We start from the raw sequence: 20,546 nt of genomic DNA on the forward strand, positions 1-20,546 counted from the left end.
ATTCAATATAATTCATTTAAAATTGATATGCACTCATATGTTAAGTCACGTTGGGTCAACAAAAAGTGTAAAAACTAAAGAATAAACTCTTTCTAGCTCTCTGAAAGCATCATTATCCTCACGGGACCCAGAATAAGACATTTTTGTGCAGCTGATATGCATTTTTTTTTATTTTTTGACTCATATTTATTCAAAAATTTAAAAACCAGCATTCAAAAATACTGTTATTTTTGTCAGATTAAATATAATTAATTGAAATTGATATGTAATCCTGTTTTAAATCACGCTGGATCAACAAAAAGCATAAAAACTAAAGACCTGCTCTCTAAAAAGTATCATTAAGGATTAATTACTACAGTATGAACAGTATGTAAGGGTATTAACTAGTTTGAGAGGCTGAAATCTGTGCAGCGTAACGGTCAGTGAGGGATTGGGTTGTGTTTGAAGTCTTTACTTTCTCAGTAAACCAAGACCCCACCAGCAGCGGAGGAGGCAGGGCCGGCTACACAGGGATAAAGTTACAGAACCCTGTTGATCCTGGGCAAAAACCATGGGAACCAGCCTATCTACCTCAGGCCAAAGTCTGTAATAATACCACTAAAGATAACAACAACAATAATGATCAGAAGAAAACAACTTGGAACGGAGACAATAGTGCAACTGTCTTTGGTTTGAAGGAAGTAGATTTTTGGTCCCTTTAGTGATTTAAAGTGTTTTTGTCTCCAATGAAGCACAAGTAGTCGGTTTATAAAAAGGCTGAGTAAAAAGGAACTGATTGTCTCTTACGTAATAACAGAAATGAAGAAAAAAAAAGAAAAAAGGGGACGTGGACGGACGAATGCTGACAATGCAAGAGGAAGTGAGGACAAAATGCTCCGTGCTTCTCCTGGAAGAAGTACATCACATATATGTTGAAGCTTTCGTACCTCACAAAAAATGTTCCTTAAAAGAAATATGACGATGAGTGTTGAATCTTTTTTTTTTTTTTTCCTCCACTAAAAATACTTTTTTTTGTTCCCATACTGCTATTAGTCACACACACACACACACATATACACACACACACATATACACAAAAGCTTTGGGAAAACTATCCTTCAGGGAGGAAGTAAGTATGAAAACAGGAAGAAGGTAACCACTGCAGCTACGGACTGAAGCCTAGAAAACTGTGTGATTTAGGATTCTTAAAAGTATCTGCAATGTCACACCATTGGGAAGGAGGGGGAGGGGAGGGGAGGGGGGGGCAGGTGTAAACACTCTCCGAGCAGCTAATCTGGGTTAATTTAAAATGCTTAAAGTCTCCTCCGTCAACACTTAAAGGTTAACTAAGCTTGTCACTGTCGTCCTCAAGACACTCTCTCAACTTATACTGAAGAAAACTGTCATCTACGCTTAAATTAATACCAGCTAAAGTGCTATTTTTGTTTAAATTACAAACGTATCTATCATATTATGCACTTATTATAAACTGAATATACACAACTTAAAAGAAAAGTGGAGCAAAAGACGACATCATGTGACTATAATCGAAAGCTCTTCTGTTTAAAGGCCAATTAACTCACACATTCATCACATTTAATATTTCTGTTTATACTGTCTAATGCTGTTTATACTAATTGTATGAATTGCATATATTGTTTATACTTGTATTATCTGCTATGAATGATTTAAAAAAAAATAAGAAAACTAGTACAGCTGACAGGGTGTAACCAGCTATTTATTCTTACTTAAGGAAGATTGCAACATTTTAGAGGAAGTTACATTTCCTTTACTGTTATCTAAAAGTCAATTGGCTGAAATTCGTCTGAATATTACCAAAACTTTTGAGATATTTGCGTCATACCTGTGGAGGAAAGTGCTAACTCAGAAGATGGTGATAATGTTTGGCATCTTTTAGACGTTATTGGGTGTTGACTCATCTCCTCCACAGAGCAAATAAACTAAACAGAGTCTCTCTGTGGGATGTTGTTGATGGAAAATACCATGCCCAGTTTTAAAATGTTTAATTTGACTCATCTTAATAAAAAAAGTGAGGCACCTTTAAGGGAAAAAAGGAGGACACAAGTTTAAACTTCTTCTTTTTTTTTTTAAAGGACCAGTTCACCATTTTTCAAGTCTGTCCTAAAACTACCTGAATGATTATTAACTCGTGTTTTTCTTGCTGTAATCACTCCTCCTGTTCATACTGACTATTAAAATACCCCCCCCCCCCCCCCCCCCCCCCCACACCATAATGCACTTACAATATAAGTGATGGAGGCCAAAACCCACAGTCCTCCTTTTGTGCAAAAAAAATGAGTTCAAACGCTTATTTGAAGAAGATAATATGAAGCTTCGGCCGTCCAAATGAGTCAAATCAAATCAATATCTTACAAAGTTACAGTATTTTTAGAGCCAAATTCTCTATTTTTATAAAGATCCTTCCAATGTAACTGAACAGGAAAACACTGTCAGGACACAAAGAGGGAATTTAACCCAGTAACTGTAGAAGATATTCACTTTATTTGACTAACTCAGACTACTGAGGCTTCATATTAGCGTCAGATAAACTTTTAAATACATATTTGCACAGAAGGACGACTGTGGATTTTTGCCCAATCATCACTTGAGATCTTGTAATGGTCGGTATGAACAGGAGGAACGATTACAGCAAGAAAAACATGCGTCAATGCTCATTTAAGATCCTTACTTTAAAAGGTTTTTTTTTTGATAAAGTGCAAGGCCTCCTTTGAAGAGAGGAGCAATGACAGAATAAAGTCACGATCACACTAATAGGAGTGATGATCATCTCCAAAACGGTCAAAATGAAAAGGTCAGAGCTCTCTAAGTCAGAACCTGCCTGTCAAAAATGTAACTTGATGTCTCTTTTTGTGACCTTTGCAGTTAAAAATGGACAAAAGGTTAAAAAGTCTTGTGCTGTGTCTGCTGCTCCTTATAATGACATTAAGCGGTAAGACTGAGAACAGACAGACAGACGGACAGACGGACAGACGGCCGAACCGAGGTCAAGAACCAGCCTCAAAAACACGACGACAACAAGCCTACATGCGTCTCACCCCAGTGATCAAGTTCGACCAGCAGCTTGGCACGCGAGTATCGACCGCAGGCAGCACGCTGATCTAAATCTACAAATTCTATCACAAAAAAAGGCATAATTAAAGAACAGTTCAATAAAAAATGAACACACTGCCAATAAAAAAAACACTAAATGCCTGTTTCGGAAATAGAAGCCTGATCATAATGTCCAAAAACCTCAAACCAAGCGAACAGACCTTTACTTATAAAAGCAGGACAATGACAGGGAGGAAAAGAGCGGTTTAAGGTTTCATTAGAGAACTGCACCGAAGAAAAAAAAAAAGAAGTGATTCATTTGTCTGTTCAGCTGACAACGCAGTCCTGTCTGTTTTTCCTGAAGCACAGATTGTGTAGTTACGATACCACCGAGTTACATGCAGATAAAAGTGTGGCCTTAATGTTTTATCTAACATGCTGTAACGTTCTGAACGCTGCTTTTAAAATTCACAGAATGAACAATATTATCGCATGATGAGGAAACACTGAGCTTAAAAAGTGGGGTCAGGCGTTCAGTGATTTAAAGAAAGAAGAAGACAAACACTTGAGGATTTATCGCGGGTTTTTTTGGCGTTGCATTAAACAGCCAATTTTGAATCGACCACAGAGTTTTATAGAGCCATCATGTCCCAAACGATGTCCTTTAAAGGCTCTAAAAATCAAGATATACAACAGTGGAAAAGCATATTTGTGCTACTAAATCTCAAAGTAGCTTGTTTAAAGATTTTTTTTCTCTTTCTAACCTGCTTTCTTTTTATGGTTACAGATCATGATTTAAGTCTGACTCAGCTCTCTCTCTCTCTCTCCAAGTCAGCTGGATATGAAGAACGTGTGACACCAGCAGGAAGAATCCTGTTAACTTTGATTTGACTTAACCTGAGGTGGCTCTGGTCTACTAATTGAGGACTAGCCCACATAAATAATCAATTAATTAGAACGCACCGTCACAGAAACAAACAAATTAAAATAAATAAAAAAAGAGATCCGTCATCGTACCATACCTTTGTTTGCTTACTGCAGAGAAGCCACCGCAGTCATTGTAGTGCAATTCTGAACTCTGCTGTGGAGGAGAGACCCGGGTCTGGTCAGAGTGCAGTGCAAAAACAAACAGAGAGGGGAAAAAAGAGAGAGAGAGAGAAAAAGAAAGGGAGAGAGATAGGGGAGACAAAAGAAACAAGGGTTAGCGATGTAGAGGTTTTTTTTTTTTTGTGCGCTCCGTCCCAGCCTCTCACTGAGCTGCTGAGTGCTTTCTCTCTCTCAGACCAACACGCAGCGACTGATAACGGCAGCCTTCAGCCTCGGGATTATGTTTCCTCCTCCAGCCTGCTGACAAGTAGCCATGTGACTCCAGGGCCCATTCAATACTGAGTCAGAGTCAGAGGCTGTTGCTGCTCACACACACACACACACACACACACACACACACACACACACACACACACACACACACACACACACACACACACACACACACACACACACACACACACACACACACACACACACACACACACACACACACACACACCTATCTATGTCTGTCACTCACACACATACACATGACCTCAAGCTAAAAGTGGAAACTCAATCCTGATGATCAATATCTGCATCTTTCACAACTTTTAACCCAGCAGCTCCTATCATTTTTGGGTTGTTTTTTTTTTTTTGCTTGTGCCCCCTTTAAAAAAAAAAAAGAAGTATAAAACTCTTCAATACCTGTTAATCTGTAAATGATCTGTAACAGTCCCAGAAGAAGATGTCTAATGTCTAATTTTCCAGCCATTAGAGAAAAGTTTATAAAGTTTTGTGAAGCAGGAATTCGTTTTTTTTCTGGTGCTCTCGTCTCTTGGAAATCATCCCGCAACCTCAGATTTATCTTGCAGTCTACTGCTGAGTTTTGGTAACGTCTGTTTGAGCCCATTTATCAAAAAAAAAAAAAAAAAACCCAAACATGGCTTCCTGGAAAATACGAACAAACAAGAGTCGACAGCTACACTGTAGCAGCTCTGTGAGGCTGTACTTTCTCATTCAAAAGGAAATGGGAGGTTTTGTCTAAAACTTTGGAGTTTTACTGCATATTTAACATATAAAACTTCACGTGTAACATTTATTATTTAGCCTTAAACACAAAGTGGAGCTGAAACTGATGGAAATGTCATCAATTGTGCAGGCATGTGGTCATAAATCAAAGTGTCGGACAAATAAACATTTAGACATCGTGATGGTGCTGTGATGACGAAAGGTGAAGAGGTCAACAAAGTTATGTGTGTGTGTGTGTGTGTGTGTGTGTGTGTGTGTGTGCGTGTGTGTGTGTGTGTGTGTGTGTGTGTGTGTGTGTGTGTGTGTGTGTATTGATGTAGAAGCAGAGTAAAGGTTTCTGGCACAACTTTGCCAACTTCCAAGGTCTAAAAAAAAAGGTTGCAGCAGCCTCCATCAGAGTCATGATGGATGGATGATGACCCTGATGAAGGCTGCCAGGCGAAAGCATCGGTCCAACAATAACAGTTGTTCTGTATACGACAAGTGTTGCTGAAGCTTTGACCTCCGCTGCAATCCATCCAATAACCGATGATGAGTCACTTCAGTGAAAACGGAAATCTAAAAGTCACATTTAAGATTCATCATCTGGTAAATGTGGAAGAAATTTCATGCCAATCCAGCTTGTAGAGGTTGAGATTGTTTTTTATTAAAGACGCTGGTGGCGCTAAGATGAAAAGTCACATGATCACTATGTGGATTAACCTTGTGGGCACCATGAATATCTGTACAGACTTTCATGGTAACAGCTAATAATTGCTTAGAGCTGGATATCGGAGCAAAAATGGCGCCCATTCAGTCCAATAAGAATTGCCAGGCTGGCCCATACACTAAAAAGAAAGTTTCTAGCTACATTGTGATGACGTCACTGATTTTTACATTTTTGCTTTTCTGGGCTTGAGGAAGGTTCCACAAATATAAAACCTCCATGGATCAAAAACTACAATAGTGGTCAATGGGGAAAATGCGTTTCGGGCCGCAATACCGCAAGTGACCACCGGTAAAAATCGGCTGATAGGCTGAGTAGCGGCACCCTATCCAGCTTTTATAATACATCCATGGCACCGACTGACCGAAACTGGCATCCCAAGAGCAATGCCGCAAGCATGACTAAAAAAATGCATCATAAAAATAAAAAAAAAGCTTCTTTGGAAACTGGTTGGCAGTAACAACAGCCCAAAACATGGAAAAACATGTTTGGTACTGCTTTAAAAATCACATGAGGGTGATTCCACATGGAAAATGTAGTCATCAGAGTCTTTGTCAAGCTATGCTGACATAAACCTGAGCTGCTGCTGCTGCTGCTGCTGATAGTAATGATAATAATAGATGACCTGCTGGTGCATGAAAGGGTTTGGACATTAAACATTCATGGGCAACATTAAAGAGATGGTGACAAAAGTCTTGCTTCACTGCTGCACACAATTAATAGCGCTGACAGTAAGATGGATGGTGAGTCACTGTGTGTGTGTGTGTGTGTGTGTGTGTGTGTGTGTGTGTGTGTGTGTGTGTGTGTTGGTTTTCTTAAGTAAGTTGGGCAACTATGTTACTGCCAGGAATCTGCAATATGACAAACAGGATCAATATACTCTGTAATATTGTAAGCAACGGCATTTGCTCTAAAATAAACAGTAAAAAAATAAATAAATAACTTAACTGCATGTTTACAAATCTGCACAGGATGTTTATAATCTGCAATATGTGGATGAAATGAGCGGGAAAAGTCTTCCTAATCAATCACTTGTAATAAATTGTTAGTGCATCTTTAAGTATTTCATATTATCAACAGGTTTTTTTGTGAGGTCGGCTGCAGTTTTTAGGTTTGTATTTTTCCCTTTTTTCCAGACTCGTAGAGGAGAAGAAAAAAAAGCATGTCATGTCACGGAGGAATCAAACACCATTACACAATTAATCCAACCTAAAGTCATAAAAGCCGCCAGATTAATTGTGTTTTGCAGCGAACAAAGAACAGTCCTGTGATCTAAACAAGTTGATTACCCGTCGGCCAAATTACCGAGTGTTGCATTCCACATCAGCTTATATGAGCCTTAGGGCTAAAGAAATACCCCAACCCCAGGAGGAGCCTGAGTGGGTGTGTATGTGTGTGTGTGTGTGTGTGTGTGTATGTGTGTGTGTGTGTGTGTGTGTGTGTGTGTGTGTGTGTGTGTGTGTGTGTGTGTGTGTGTGTGTGTGTGTGTGTGTGTGTGTGTGTGTAGTTGTTTGTCCCCCAGTGATGTGGGCTCACTCTGGAGTCACATGCATGTCTTGCAGGGGTGGAGGGGTGGAAAGGGGTAAAAATTAAACTCAAAGCCACAAGAGGCTAAAAATTGAAGTCCACCTCAAAGTCTGGGGCTTTCCTCAATCCCAACAGTGCTCTGATAATAGCATTATCCACTGACACAACTGAGTCAACTATATAAAGAGGTGTGACTCCATGCGTGCAAAGAGGACTGACAGATTTTTTCTAAACTGTGACCAACACACGGTACGCTTGTTTCACGCCACTTAAAACCTGCAGGATAGAAAATAGAGGCTCATTCTTTGCTTTTTTACTGATTTTCTTTAAAGAAAGTTTTGGGTAAATGTGGTTTAAAAAATATAGAAATATGTTCTTCATCCAAACCATCTCATGCTTTCAGCTGAGGTTGATATAAAAAAAAAGGTCAAAATAACTTTTTACAAGCACTAAAACAAACAGAATAACACCCCGCCTTCAGCTTTTCTTGCTTTTATTTGAAGTGTAAACTCAACTCGGAAATTCTGCTTCCAGCTTCCTTCCTTCTCTGCTTCTCGGCTCTAAAAACAAGCCCACCGTACTCCTACACATAGAACAAATACGTTCGAGTGGTGCAAACGAGGACAAACTGTATGCGTATCGACAGGTGAACGAGTCTAAACTGTGAATTCGTCCATAAAAGCAGGAAAACGTGAAGTGACGGAGACTCACCGCTCTCGCCCAGCCAGATCTCCTGTGCTGCAGCCTCTCAATGCAACAAGCCTGACCCCTGTGTTGCTGCACAGCCCCTGACAGCTGCCCCTGTTTGTGGATCTCTATGGGGATTTGGCGGCAGCGTACGTTGATAGCTGTGCCTCTGTCGCCTCTGAGTGTTTCAAGCCTGAAATAGCCCCTGCAAGGTATTGAGTCTTTCAACATGCAAACCTCTCCTGCTCTTCACAGCCCAGTGGACACGCTAACTTCACTTCAGGGTTTTGGCACTTCAAGCCAGCATGACTGTGCTAAAGTTATGTGCACACAGTCACTGGAACACATCCAGCATCGAGCCCAACAGCCCGACTATAACAGCTGCACCCGCCTCGATGTATGCCTTCGTTTTTTACCTCTCGGATCTCCTCGTGCCATCACGGGCCTCGGACGGCAGCACCTGCTCCCTCCCGGGGGTGCACAGGGATTTAAGAGGCAACTGAGTACTGGCAGCTTACATAACGCCTGCATACTGTCCTGTCCTTCAGAAAGAGAGAGGGGGGGGGGAAATAAAGCTCCACTCAAGCATTAGAGGGTGACAGAAACAAATCAACAACTTTTTCTTTTTTCCACTCCCTGCACATTAACAAAAAAGGCCTCAAGAGCTGGAAGAACATGGGACACGCTATTACAAACAGCTATACCTGAATGTCTATAAATATCTTATGTATAGAGCTGCAATGATTAGCTGATTAATCAATGGACAGAAAATGAATCGCCAGCTATTTTGATGATCGATTTATCGTTTTGAGTCATTTTAAAAGAAATAAAAAGAGTCAAAGTTTGCATTCTAGCTTCTGAAATGTGAAATATTTATAGTGTTTTTCATCTTCTGTGACAGTAAACTGGATATCTTTTGGTTGTGCACTGTTGGCCGTGACAAAATGAACGATTGACCGACCGATAATGACAATAATGGTTGTTTGCAGCCCTTTATTTATATAACATAATGTGCATAACTTCACAGAATGTCAGATTTAACTACCAGAGATAAATCAACATGAAGTGCGTCTCATTTGGTTAATATTTACTCAAAATGAATGAAGCCTGCAGTCATTTCTACACCTGCAGAAGACTTATGTAATAATATAGAAAAACTAAATCCACATTATTATACTAGATGACTTATTAAAGATGTACTGATATCACTGAATTTGCGAAATATGCTAATAGAAGTACATTCATGTTATATTAAGGCTGCATTTATATGTATTTTTGACACTTTTCAATCTTAATCTAAGTTAAAATACCTTTGTTAAAACCAATTTTATATAAAGTAATTATTCAGAAAGATTTAATTCGTTGTTTTTACCTTAACCTGACAATAAGGCCTTTTATTTATTTATTTATTTATTTGACTTGTACTGGCACTACAGCCCAGCTCTGGTAGTGTTAGGGCGTGGCTTCCTCTTGCCAAAAAAGTGCATCCCAAGCTGCTCATGTTGCACCAGCTGCACAAAAGGTAAAGCCACATTCTCACAGAAAGCCTGCTCATTATAAGCTTTTGACCCAGAGCAACTTGTAATAACTGAACTTTTATTCTCATGAGACTGAAGACTGCGGCGGGAATAAAATATCCCCCGGGCTCCCAGAACCCAAACAAAAGGAAATCTCAAACAGCGGTCAAATTAAATGAGCCATTTGTCCATTTACTGGGAAATAGTGTATAATGTGATTACTTTGGCGTCACAGAAGACAATATTAAGATCGGTGCTACCGATGAGGCGAGAATATGATACTTTAATGGGAAAGCTTTTCACAAGTTTTGGACATGTTTTATGTAGTTCAGAATATAATTAGATGCTCCAAAGACACTACAGAGACACAGTTAACGGGTTTTAATGAGAGGTCCAGACTTTCCAAGCTGTCCTGCCAAGGTGCTTAATGCTAATTCAATTATTAATTAAAACTTATTATGCTGGAGCAGAGCAACAGCCAGACGAGCACACTGAATTAAAGACAATGGTGAGACTCCACAGTGTTTAGTTTAGGTTAAAGTAATGTAATAAATGTCTGTTAAGTTGCTATCCATCGCTAATGACTGAGCCTATGATTACATTACACTCGGTAGTGATTGGTCCAGCAGAGAGAGTAGGCGGAGCTAATGCAACAGGCTCGCTCACAAACTGCCAACGAACTGGAGTCACACAATAGATTTATTATAAGAGCTGATAGGGTGCCGCCACTCAGCCTATCAGACAATTTCCCCCCCCAGTGGTCACTCACGGTATTGCAGCCCGAAATGCATATTCCCCATAGACCACCATTATAAAACTGTTTCGTTCACCTCTAACTACAAAAAAGGTCAATTATGACTCTTTCTATTATGAATTTGTAATCCATGGATGGTTTTGTATTTGTAAAACCTTCCAGCGATTTAAAAATCTGTGACATCATAACAATGTGAAGTCTACGGCCCGAGTCGGACCACGTGAGCAGGGCCAGCGGGGGAAACACTACTGAGCATATTCAACAGGCCACAAAACGTGGAAGTAAACCTGGAAGCTAGAAACTGTTTTTTGGTGAATGCACCAGCCGATAGGACTGAATGGATGCTATTTTTGGTCCGGTATCCAGCTCTTATTATACATCCATGGTCAGTACACCACTTTGGTTAAGACATTTCTAAACAACTATAGGATGGATTATTATGAAAGTTTACACCATGGTGTCCAGAGGATTAATCCACATGGTTATCCTGTGATTTTTCATCTAGTGCCACCAGCAGGTCTTTTTAAAAAAAAAAATCTCAACATAGGACTGGGTGGACACCATCTTTGGTCCGATATCCAGCTCTCATAATACATCGGTCGAGCGTCACACAGGCGACACCGTTTGAGTTTCTGGGTAATTAAACCCACACTGCAATTAACACTAAACAATTCTGGAAAAAAAATCTAATCACAGTTATTTTGATTGATACTGCAATTGCAATTGATAATTTTTACGTAATATTTTCATTTTCACTGAAAAACCTGATAAAATGATGATGTTGTGACTCTTGTGGAGATCTGGACCAAACAAAGATGTTCTCTTAAGTCTGTAGAGGATGACGTGTAGACCCGGACAGCTCAATATTTAATTTAAAAATGTTGTTTTACACACACATTTTGCCTCCTGTGATTTGATTATTGCAGTAGGATAAAATTCAGCTCTACCTGCAATTTACCGCTTTATCACTGAAGAGAATGAAAAGCAGATTTTCAAGGTTTTTTTTAGGGCTTGATGTGCTTACTGAGAAAATATTGGGTCAGTTTATCTGTAGAGGGAGAGGTAAAACAAACATGTAGTGCCAGGAGACTGAGATAAAAAAGAAAAAAAAGAAAAAGCGTATTATTATCTACCTCTTTTCCTTCCTTGTCTTCTGCATGACCAAGCAATTCACGACAGGAATGCAGAGACAGAGCAAACTGTTTGTGCTTTGACAGTTTTTTCTCTAGAAAGACAAAAAAAACACCCTGTGGTGACAATCAGTGCACAATAAGTGAGATGACAGAGAACAAATAAGAGCAAAGACTGTGATTGCAGAGATAAGGTGGGGGACCCCGCAACAGGATTACACGACAAAAAGAAGCCGAACAGCTCAGGAATTTGAGGGTTTTTTTCTTCCTCTCTTCTTCTTCTTTTTTCTCCAAACAAGGTCATACACTCACCAAGACAAACATTTCAGAGTCAGCTATCTTATGAGTCCTTGAGACGTGAAGTGGTTTGTTTCCATGAGATTTAATAAAGTCCAGGATGAGATTATTTCTTTACATCACAGTGAAATATCTGCTGGTATAATCTGGAGAACACATGGAACTGATATTGATGAGTCAGCAGAAAAAAAGGCACATCCTTCCTATATCCTGCCAAAAGGCCGCGTCCTCAAATCTATTAGCTAAGTGACAGATGAACTGTTGGGAAACTCTGGTTCAAGCTAAACTTCTTGAATTGCAGTTTGTTTAGACACATTTCTTACTTCCTATACTGACAGAAAACGAGATTAGATTTGTCCTATTCCCATATGAGTCAGATTCACTGACCTTTTCCACAGCAGATATTTTGACTCACGAGAGCATGAAAAGCACAGGTGGAAATAATTACAATAATTACACTTATAATGGCTCGTTTCCAGTGATTACTGCAACCCGTCAATTAACGGCGTTAATAGCTACACCAGCAGTGATTGACAGGCCAGAACGTCTCTCTTGTGTAATTTTAACCCTCCTGTTGTCCTCGAGTCAAGGAAGGAAGGAAGGAAGGATGGAAGGAAGGAAGGAAGGAAGGAAGGAAGGAAGGAAGGAAGGGAGGAAGGAAGGGAGGGAGGGAGGAAAGGCGGGAGGAAGGAAAGGAGGGAAGAAGGAAAGAAAGAGAGAAGGAGGGAAGGAAAGGGGGGAGGAAGGACAGATGGAAGGAGGGAGGGAGAAAGGAAAAGAGGGAGGAAGGAAAGAAGGAAGGAGGGAGGGAGAAAGGAAAAGAGGAAGGGAGGAAGGAAGGAAAGAAGGACAGAGGAAAGGAGAGAAGGAGGGGATGGAGGAAGGAAAGAAGGAAGGGAGAAGGAAGGAGGAAGGACAGAAGGAAGGAAGAAAGGGGGATGGAGGGAGGAAAGAGAGAATGAGGGAAGGAAAGAAGGAGGAAGGAAGGAAGGAAGGAGGGAGAAAGGAAAAGAGGAAGGGAGGAAAGAAGGAACAGTCAAAACAGACGGGGTCAATTTGACCCGGGAGGACGACACAAAGGTTAAAATGTTAAATAAATCTGTTAAATAAATCTACTAATGAGGAGTTTCTTGTGTTTCTGTTTCATATCATTGTGAATTATATACTTTTGTTTTGACTCTTTTTTTTTGGACTGCATGAGCTGTTTTTTCTGGTAATTTCTGAAGTTAGCCGCAGTGGCTGTTCATCATTAACTGGATGTTTTTATAGCCTGATGATTAAATAAATCATTACTTGGCTCAACAGCTGGCACAGACAGAGCAAAGTGTATGAACGGCTGTCAATCTCAATGTTTTTCATCTAAACCTGCAGAACAATAAACGCTCATAACTAAAAAAACCTCAATTCTTTGATTTAAAAACCTGAGATTCTTTGTTAAGATATCAAGATGGCTCACAGCTAGTGCACAAAACAGTTTACTGCTGCAATTAACAATTATTATCATTATCAATTTATCTGTTGATTATTTACTGGATTCATTAATTAGAAGTTTGGTCTATAAAATGTACGAAAAATGGTGAAAATGTCGATCAAAGTCAAAGGTCAAAGTCCTCTAATGTCTCAATTTGTCCCGACCAACCATCTTAAATCCAAAAATATTCAGGTAGTTATCAGGGGACTAAAGAAGCAAGAAAATAGTCACATTTTTGAAGCTGAGATCAGAGAATTTGGCCAATATTTACTATAAAAAGTTCCTTAAACAATGAATTGACTATCAAAATAGTTGGTGATTCATTTAAAAGCAACTAATCGATTAATCGACTACTCATCAAAGGCATTTTCTGACATTTTAAAGACTAAACTGACGAATTAAGAGAAAGAATAATCAACAAATTAAGCAATGATGTAAATAGCTTTTAGTTGAGGCCCCTAGTTTCACCATCCACACGGTTTTCAAATACTTTCCACATAAAGGAATAATAATATGAATCATTCTTATCTTCAAATAACCTGCTAATCTCTTATAATTATGTGAGCCAGGGTTGGCTTCAGTGATTTGGAGGCCCCAGGCAAACTCAATCTTACTCTATTTTCATCCTTTTTCTAACACATTTTGCAAATTATGGTCCCATTTCGAGTAAAAATACATGTTAAAGTATATAAGGGGATATAAAGGGCTTGTTGTAAACGCGATGATTCATATTTTCAGATGATTATATACTAATTAAAAAGCGCTTTATTCCATTTATGCTAAGTCAGCACCGCTAGATGCCACACACTGTACCTTTAACTGCTTTTTAAAAGTGTTTTAAATGCGAAAATCAAAAGAGTAACTCCGTGTCTGAAAAGCGAAGCCAATGCGGAAGAGCTTTAAACATGCAATCTCTCTCATGGCCAGCAGGGGGCGACTCTACTGGCTCCAAAAAGATGCCACGATTGTACAGAAGTATATGAGAAAAATGGCCCTATACTTCTTAGTTGATTTATTACTTCTGTAAAGACTTTCCTAATGAGTTTATGGTCTCAATCGCTAGTTAGTCAAGTGTTCTTCAATACAGCATGGTGTTCATTTAGTAAGTTATGGTCAATGAGCTCACGAAAACACTATGAGACTTACTTTCTAATTGAATTAAAACATACTTATATTCAGATAGATAAGATAAATTGATAGATCGATAGGCTACACCTTTAAAGTGGTGCTTTTTTGGGGCCTTTTGTAAGTTAAATCAGAGTACAATGAAGTTTTTAATATCTAAAACATCATGATAAATCTAAACCTGTATGGGGCCCCTTCACTTGCTTCGCCTAATCATGAAGTCTCCCCTTGATGTGACCCAATGTGACCACAGAAACAAAAGGCATGCTGTGCGGGTTCATGCATCAATGAGCAATGAATGACTGAATGAATGAATGAAAGAATGAATGGATAAATGAAGCTGAACACACATAACCCCCCACCCCTCTCCCCCCCTCTCTCTCTCCACCTTTTTCCAGGACTTCTCCACATTAGCCTTGAATGCTTTTAAAAGCCTGAAGATAAGGAGGACACACTTGAGTTGTGATTTAGACGCATAAAAAAAAGAGGGCTGTCATCTCTTCAGCGTGACGGTCACATTTTCACACATCCAGTCAAGGAGGAGGGACTGTTAGATTAAACTCCCCATTGCCACCAGACTGACAGGAAGGATTAATAAATTGCAACAATACTCCCGAGTCCGGATACTTTCTTTTTCCTCTCCGCTCTGCTCCCTCAAAACAAGCCGAGGAACAAAGCGAGGTCATCGGTGATAGTTTGATGCATGTGTGGCAGTAGGCTATAGTCACTGTCACAAGCCGAGTCTCTTCTCAACAAGAGGGGAGAGGAGAAATACAACAAAGTCAACAGCCTGAACCCTCCCGACACTCTACATAACACCTCTGCAAAGCAAGAAAACGCGTTTTCATAAAGGCGAAATCAATGTGAGGCTTACAATTACGCACAGATTATCGGTTATTTAGTGGCCGGTGCCTGGTACTTACCTTAAACTCTCTCTCTCGCTGAATGACTTGCTCAAACCGGCGACAAGTTGACAAGATTATACTATATTCCTGCTTCCGGGGAAGGATTCAAATTAAAATGGGATTGTGGTGAATTAAAGGAGCAGTGTGTAGGATTTAGTGGTATTTAAGCAGTGTGGTTACAGATTGCAACCCTCTCGAGGATGTATCAGAAGAGATGGTGCAAGGTTTCATTTATAACTCGGAAATTGGAAATCGGAGCCAGGATTTATGTCACATCCAAGTTTGATAGTGCGTTCCAGTTTTTACTTGGGATTTCAGAGGATTTTCCGAGATCCCAGTTGGACATTTCAACTAAAACGCCCACCAAAAGTCGGATTTCTGACTCGGAAAGTCGGACAGACCTCCCCAGCCCCAACTTCAAAATCCAAGATGCCATCCCTGTGCATCAACAGGGTGAAAGTTAAAGGTGATTATATACTTAAATCAAGCAGGTGGCTCAGAGTCTGAAGAGTGAAGCCATTGTGGAAGAGCTTTAAACCTGCATTCTCTCTCATTGCCAGCAGGGGGCGATTCCACTGGCTCCAAAAAGAAGTCATGATTGTATAGAAGTTGATGAGAAAGTGATCCCACTTCTTAATTGATTTACAACCTCAATAAACACTTTCCTAATGAGTTTATGGTTTCAATCACTAGTTAGTCAAGTGTTCTTCAATATAGCATGGTGTTCATTTAGTAAATTATGGTCCCATTTTGAGTAAAATACATGTTACAGTAGGGTGCACTTTAGGGCGTGGCTACCTTGTGATTGACAGGTCATCACCATGGTAATGACGTTGGCGTATTCACTCTATAGTAAGGACAGGAAAAGACAAACTGGACACTAGTTTTGCATGTTTTTCACTGCCATGGTAGTAGAGCTGGGTATCATTTAAAAAATTACGATACCAGTACCAATCCAAGTACTCTTAAAGTGATACTGATACCAACTGAGTACTTCATTCGATATTCATCATGTGAATAGAAGCATTAAATTAAATTAAATGCCAAAAGTCCTGAACATCTAAATGATTTTATTTATTACATAAATGCATTTTGAAAGTCTTCAAATTATCACTATTTAATGCTTGCATTGATTGGCTGAGAGCAAGTCCATACAAATAGTTATGTTTTTAGCTGTGGGTGCAAAAAGGATTATTTGATGGGAGTTGTTTCGACCTTAAAGGTATAGCGCACCAATACCCGGCCCTACAGAGTATAGGTTCTCCTTACACACTAGGAAGTGGAGGCGTAGGGGCATTAAACTGGCTGCCATCTGCACTATCACCACTTGACTCCATTATATCCTACAATCTAGTCCTTTAACTCCAAAATAACTGGGTTTTTTGTTGCATTTAAATGTCTTTTTTATAATGTGTTTATTTTTATGTTTTATGTAAAGCACTTTGTATTGCCTCGTTGTTGAAATGTGCTGCACAAATAAACCCTTTCTAACATTGTTTTCCTTATACAAGCCATTATTTTGAAAATCTTAACGTAGACCAGGCACAGCTGTGGTAATTTCCGGTAGCTTGTCATCAGTTACTACGCCTGCGCACATGGTGATGATTCATATTTCTGATGGAGGCCTGAGGGCAGGCTTCGCTCCGTTATGATGCCCATGGTGACCTCCACTATAAATAGGAAATCTGATTAAATATCAGTGAAACATCTTGATTTCACTGTTCAGACTGCAGAAAATCACTCAAACACATGATTCAGCACAAAAAAACTCAGATGTAAACTGAAGAGAGAGGCTGGATGTCAGAAATTTGACTCCAGGAAAAGCTCAGTCACTGCTCAAAAAGGGCTGACATCATCACCATCATCATCACTATCATCATCATCATCTTCATCTTCATCATCATCATCATCATGAAAGTTTAAAGAGTCAAAGATGTTGTTAAATCTGTTTAACAAGGACCAATTGATTATTTAGCCCAGATAAAGTTAATCAATGAGCTTGTTTGTGTATTTTCTTTCTTTTTGTTTGTTTGCTTTATTTTTGATATCTTATATTTTATTTTTATATTTATTTACTATGTAAAGATGTGCATGTATATGTATGTGTGTATACAAAGCCTATATGCACCATACTACCTTCTTTTTTCTTTCTTTTTCTTTTATGCATGCACCATACTACCTACCATATTACCTTATTTTATTTTTCTTTTATCATTATTATTGTATTTATCTGTAATATATACATGCATACATACACATATATGTTTATTTTCATGTATGATATATCTATCTATCTATCTATCTATCTATCTATCTATCTATCTATCTATCTATCTATCTATCTATCTATCTATCTATCTATCTATCTATCTATCTATCTATTTTTGTTGCTGTTGCTGTTGTTGTTAGACTGTAAAATTCATATAAATATTGTAAGAATGCTATAAGTATGAATGCCATTATATATAAGCAAATGTAAATCTATGTAAAAAATCCCTCAGTCATCATGAAAGTTCAAGATCACAGCAGAGTGCCTTTAAAAACACATCAATATTCTTTAACACTATCACATCGATCACTGTTTAGATCACAGATTTGAGCCATTCAAGTAAAAATCTTTGTAACTTTAAAAAAGGTTAGTGTCTTTCTTCAGCTGCTTATAACCTGATTTTTACAGCTCGTCAGGATGTCAGATGACTGGGCCATTAAAGTTTTTCTACTGCATGAGGCACATGGTCACATCAGTATGCACAGAGTCACAGTTCCCCCTATTGGTCGCTTACTGCAACTGAAGCCATGAGATACACAGTTAAAGTCCCTCTCCACTCCAAAAAATGTGTCTTTCTTTTTGTTCCTATAAGTTGAATAATTGAGCTGCACTGTGCAGAGCTTGACACTAGAAGGCTGTTTTCACATTTATCTACTGAAATCTGGAAGTTTCTCTGTGTTCAGGGAAAATCTGAGTTAAAGGTGGCTGATTTGTGACATCACAACTATTTTGGAGCCATTTGTGGGTCAGTGTTCAACTTACATAAGTGTGATGTGGAAATTTATTGTGCTTGGCTAAGTTGTTTGCCTGCCCGGGGCAATACAGAGGAAGATTAACCTCTTTGGCTCACTCTGACACTTTAACATTGCAGTGTGACCTACAATGTTAGATTGATGTGTAGACCGTCCTTGCCAATTAAATATTAAATATTAAATTAAAAAACTAGAAGCCTCCAGTGCAAAAACACTGAGAATAGACTTTGCAGTTCAGTAAGAGACATCTTGTGTGCATAAGTTACACTTTTGAAAATGAAAAGTAAATTGAATTTTCAGAATTTTACAATGAGGGAAAAAAGAGGAGATTTTATGAAGCACATTAAAACAAGATTTCGACACATGAAACCCTATAAAAAGAGGGTTAGAAGATCGTTAATGACATTACAGTGCTTCAGACTATATAATACAGACTATAGAATATATATTCTAAAGAGTACAGTGTGCAAGGTTGAATTGGTACAAGCATTGAAAAACATGAATTGTGCACTGTATAGATTAGATTAGATTAATTTTATCGCCCTTGCACATTGAGCAAGTAGCTACAAGTACGTCAAACCAGAAAGTGCAAATACTAGAATAAGCAGATGCAGATGAATCAATATTTGCAGAGTGTGATATAAGGTTATATAATCATGAAATATATACAGATAGTAAAAAGAAGGTGCTGACCAGGCAATATTCAAAGATAAGGTGATAGGGATATCTATATATATATACACACACTCACTGGCACGCTTCATTACACCTAAAGTAATTCTACGTTATGTTTATTTTTGAGGTCATAGTGGGTGATGGTGGTGTATTAAGGTGTATTATATTAGAATGACCCATTGTCATTATGCAGACCCATAACCACCCATTGATCAATGTTGCCGAAGAGCTTCTTTAGTGACAGAAAGATCTAGACGGTCCTTTATACCTGGTGCAGTGTTGACTATTGAATGTTGACTGATTTGAGCTTTGCTCTTATCTTGCTCTATCTGAGTCTTGTATGTTTCCTTCCTGTATGTTGTCTGTCTTGTGTAAGGGTGACATTCAGTTTCCCCTCAAGGGAATTAATAAAATACCTCTTATTTTATAATGCATCTCAGTATGAAACCACCACTTAGTACGGCATCAGCAATAAACATAACGTAGAATTATCACTTTTTTTGACAATGTTAACAAAAACTGAAAATGTATAAACTTAAAAAAAGTAGAATTTATGGAAGAGCTGTTATATTGGATTGATTTAGATTGAACAGCTGTACGTAATAAAGTGGCCGTTGACTGTATACAGCAGGGGTGTCAAACATACGACTGGATGACTTTGCAAAGTATGAAAATTGCAATTGCATTTTTTCTGCTGTATCAGAGGTTTTATTTCCACCTTGACCAAAATACAACTCTCTTAAAAAAACAATGAATACATATTGTGGTCATATTAAAACCATTCATATATTGAACCTTGTGCAAAATGTTGTCAATCAGCAGCTACTGTACAAAATAATCTGTAAAAAACAAATTTTCCTTAAGACATCTCTTGTCTGTTTTGTAAATAAATGGTTTATTATAGGCATATAGGTATATTAGGCAATGGTTTTACTGGTCTGGCCCACTAGAGATCAAATTGTGCTGTATGTGGCCCTTCAACTAAAATGAGTTGGATACCAGATACAGACCCTATGCACATTACTATTAACCAGACTTTTCCAAATGTTACTCACAGTATACAAAAATTGAAATAAAATGCATCATTTAAAAAAAAAGTTTGTGCAGTTTATACACATTTTTATATATGCAATTGCACAAATTTGACCTGTGTTTATTTAAAAAATAATAAATTCAAAAATCAGCATTAAAACATGCTGTATTCGTCATATTCTATCATCTTCTAAATGTTCTCCTGGACCATAAAATAATAATAATAATGATTATATAATGATTGTGAATGTATTTTTTCCCCATAAGATCAATCAAAAGTATTAATGACTGAATGTGAATTGATGTATGTATGTATGTAAGGGTTAAAGATAAGGTGCACGAGATATCTATATCTATATATATAGCTATATCTACTATTTCTACTATGTTGTTTTAGTGCAATTTGACCCTAAAATCCAATTAAACGTGACCAGATTTAAGATAAACAGATATAGATTAAGGTGACAGTGGGAGGAATGGGGTTGGAGGTCAGACCTGTCAATCACAGTGATAAGGGCGGGGTTTCTTACATACTGCTCCCTGATTGGCTGCTGGCTTGTTGTGATCCTGTCAGTCCAAACGTCCTG

The 20,546-nt window shown here is 38.5% G+C and overlaps 1 protein-coding gene across 5 annotated transcripts in view; it reads right to left on the bottom strand.

Annotated features, from left to right (window-relative positions):
- Positions 1-4,417, bottom strand: part of slc4a2b (solute carrier family 4 member 2b) — a 50,306-nt gene extending 45,889 nt beyond the window's left edge. For 4 of the 5 annotated variants that reach the window (XM_062441885.1, XM_062441884.1, XM_062441882.1 and 1 more), the window contains exon 1: positions 4,074-4,417. The gene's annotated coding sequence lies outside the window, so the exon portion shown is untranslated. Of the gene's footprint in view, positions 1-3,742; positions 3,783-4,073 lie in introns of those variants that run through there. The other variant, XM_062441883.1, reaches the window with a different exon arrangement.
- Positions 4,418-20,546: the final 16,129 nt, after the last annotated feature.

Source organism: Scomber scombrus, chromosome 20 (assembly GCF_963691925.1).
Source record: "Scomber scombrus chromosome 20, fScoSco1.1, whole genome shotgun sequence".
NCBI lineage: Eukaryota > Metazoa > Chordata > Actinopteri > Scombriformes > Scombridae > Scomber > Scomber scombrus.